We start from the raw sequence: 3,526 nt of genomic DNA on the forward strand, positions 1-3,526 counted from the left end.
AATGTCGACATATCTATGGTTTCTGTAACACCTTCTCTTTTTAACTTTTTCAGTTGAGATATTTTTCTTGAAAGCGTACAAAATTTGGTTAAAAGTAAATAAATGATCCATCAAATATAATTTATAAATTATTAAAAATTAAAAAATGATCATTCAACTATAGAACGTTATTTTGTTAAATTTATCGACTATTAAAAGTTATAAAATGATCATCTGACTATTTATATATTCAAAAATTATTTTTTTCGGTTTTTGTACTTTACCCAAAAAATTTATGGTGTAATTTTTTTGAACAATTCTTATCTAGGGGGAGCGACAGGGAAATTTTACTCCTAATGAGTATTGAACCCATAACTTAGAGAAGAGACAAAATATCAACTAAAAGCTTTTAACCACATGCTCTAGAGATTATTGACGTTTATGATGTGTTTTAATAATCACATAGTAATTAAATTTAAGTATAATTAAGGTTGTTTTTAAATATTATTACACGTGCATGGAATGCACCATGGATGGTTGGTGGTAAAGAGACTGTGATTTCATTGATAAGATGCCTAAGGTCATTTCCATTATGAACTTATTATGGCAATCCGCTGAAGTAAGGATGAGGAAATATTGATATGAATGGCCTGTGATTCAACTTCTATTCTAATGTACAATGCCTACAAAGAGAGGTTTGTTCTTTCACAAGACACACAGTTAACTCACTGTGCAGCTAAGTATTGAGATTGTTAATATTATTATTTATGTATTTGTTTATTTATTTGAGGAGGGGCTATTATGGTTATCCTTTTTAATATTTATTTATTAAAATATGAAATAATCAAATAATTATATCATATGTTTCTAAATTATGATCCTATTTTAGATTGGTTCTAAGCTATTTCTTTGGATTGTTATTTTTATTTAGTAATCTAGGGTGCTTACAAGTGATATTATCTGTTCTAAATACTCTCAATCTTTTGACAATGAACGCTCAAATATTTTATAGTCTCTAGTGCTCGAACCTAAGACCTATGAGAATAACAACTATTCTTTTAACCGCTGAAGTAACTTGATTTGTGTTAAATTGTATTTTTTAAACGTAAAGTCTAATATAGAATAAAAACTAATAATTTAAACCAAAGTTAATTGAAAAACACTTTTCTACTATCCTCAAAAAGTTAAAAATTCAAATTTAAAGATAGAGGAATAAAAGAATTATCAAATTTTGAGGTCGGTATAAATAAAAGTTTTAAGGACTAAATTAGAAAAAATTATCAAATTCAGTGACTAAGTGTTACTTTATCTCAAATGTATATTGAGTTCTACCATGATTTGAAATTTTCAAAATTCTTATTCAACTCGATTGAGTTGGAGTCGTATATTCTAATTGTTCATTTTATTAATCAATAATATTAATAAGAATTAAAATTTTATTTAAATGCTTAAATTGGAGTCGAGTTAATCTGGATAATTTATTTTAATATTTTAGAATTAATAAAAAAATTGTATCAAAGTTTAAAATTTTTGATTTAATCACTAATATTTCATCTATTGATTGACTAATTCGAATTAGATATTACACATATGTATTATAAGAAGAACCCTATGTAATAAAACAAACAAATAAAAATTTAGGTTCGTTGTTAAAATTTTAATTTGGACTAGACCGAATAAATTCGAATATTTGACCCGAACCAGACTTGTTGGGATGTCTCTCTTGTAACCTGTCCCCTAGTCTTTCTATCTCCCTACATCTACTCCATTGTTTCTGTGCTTTTGTAAGACCAATTCCACTCTAAAACTCCTATATAAGTTTAATCTCGCCAAGCACCTTTTGTAATTCACTAAACACCCATTTCCCCGTTTAGATTTCCATGTCTTCACTGTATTCTACGTGTTGTGTCTTATTTCTAGCACTGGCAATAGTTGCGTTACATGTTTCACCGGCTGTTTCGACGTCGAGGAGAGTATTCGTGGGTTGGCATGAGCCTGAACTAGGATTCAGGGTCATGCTCAAGCACATCGACTCGGGTAAGAATTTAACCAAATGGGAGTGAATCCAACGTGGGATAATCCGCGGGCAACATAGGCTCCAAAAGTTGAATGATATGGTTTTGACAGCAGCGGACGGTTCGGTTGGTGTTAAAGCTCCTGTTGTTGCGGGGAATGGTGAATATCTGATGTACTTATCGATTGGGACGCCACCGAAGAGTTACTCTGCAATCATGGATACGGCTAGCGATCTGATTTGGATTCAATGCAAGCCTTGCTCTCAATGTTATCAACAGTCTGCCCCGATCTTCGACATACGCTAAGCTGTCGTGCAAGAGCCACCTTTGCAAAGCACTAGCGCAAACAACGGTGTAATGGGTGCAAGTATGCGTATTCATACGGTGATTATTCCTCGACGCAAGGTGTGATGTCAACCGAAATATTAACGTTCGGCAAGGTGTTGGTTCCAAAAATCGGATTTGGCTGCGGAGAAGAAAACGAGGCCGAAGGGTTCTCGAAAGGTGCGGGTCTAGTGGGACTCGGACGTGGTGCACTGTCTCTAGTCTCGCAATTAAAAGAACCCAAGTTTTCTTATTGCCTTGTACCCTTCGATGACACCCATAAAAGTACACTTTTGATGGGGTCTATTGCACGAGTGAATCGCACATTTGGTGCAGTAAAGACCACCCCAATGATACATAATCCATTGCAGCCATCATTTTACTACCTTCAACTTAATGGAATTTCAGTCGGAAAAACTCACCCGCCTATCGAGAAATCAAGTTTCGCACTCCGAGCTGACGGTACCGGCGGCTTAATCATCAATTCCGGTACGACCATTACGTATCTAGAAGGAAATGCTTTTCATGCGGTCAAGAAAAGATTCATCAAGAAAATGAAGCTTCCCCTCGACAATTTGGGTGGGACAGGGCTCGACCTTTGCTTAACCTTGCCATCAGGTGTTACGGAAGTAAAAGTTCCGAAATTGGTATTCCATTTCGAGGGTGCGGATTTAGATCTACCGGCAGAAAATTATATGATCTCTGACACGGAGTCAGCATTGATTTGCTTGGCGATGGGAAGATCCAACGACATATCGATCTTTGGCAACATTCAACAGCAGAATACGATGGTTCTTCATGATCTCAAGCAGAATACTGTATCGTTCGCCCAAACACAATGCCACAAGTTATGAATTAATTCCTGGCCTATTTGAAAAAAATTCAATTTTGAACTTCATTTGGAGATGACAGATCCCGTCATTTTAAATAAAATCAATGCTTCTCGCTTGAATTTATTAGTAGTGCTTCTTAATTTTCTTATCAGCCATCAAATTAGGGACTGGTGGTAAACAAGATGCTCACTGTTACCAGGAGGAACCAAAATTTGGATGATCGTACTTGAGTCGGACATATACCCGTAAGCCGTAACCGACACACCGAAATTCGAATAACATGTTTTAAGAAAAATTGACAGTCATAAAATCACGGTCAGTGGTGAGTACAACCTTATCACCGTCATCATGTTCATAGTATATACATATATAAAA

General features: G+C 34.7%; 1 pseudogene; it reads left to right on the forward strand.

Annotated features, from left to right (window-relative positions):
• Positions 1-1,676: 1,676 nt before the first annotated feature.
• Positions 1,677-3,267, forward strand: LOC120140752 (annotated as a pseudogene).
• Positions 3,268-3,526: the final 259 nt, after the last annotated feature.

The sequence above is a fragment of the Hibiscus syriacus genome, unplaced genomic scaffold, assembly GCF_006381635.1.
Source record: "Hibiscus syriacus cultivar Baekdansim isolate YM2019G1 unplaced genomic scaffold, ASM638163v2 tig00110788_pilon, whole genome shotgun sequence".
Taxonomy (NCBI): Eukaryota; Viridiplantae; Streptophyta; class Magnoliopsida; order Malvales; family Malvaceae; genus Hibiscus; species Hibiscus syriacus.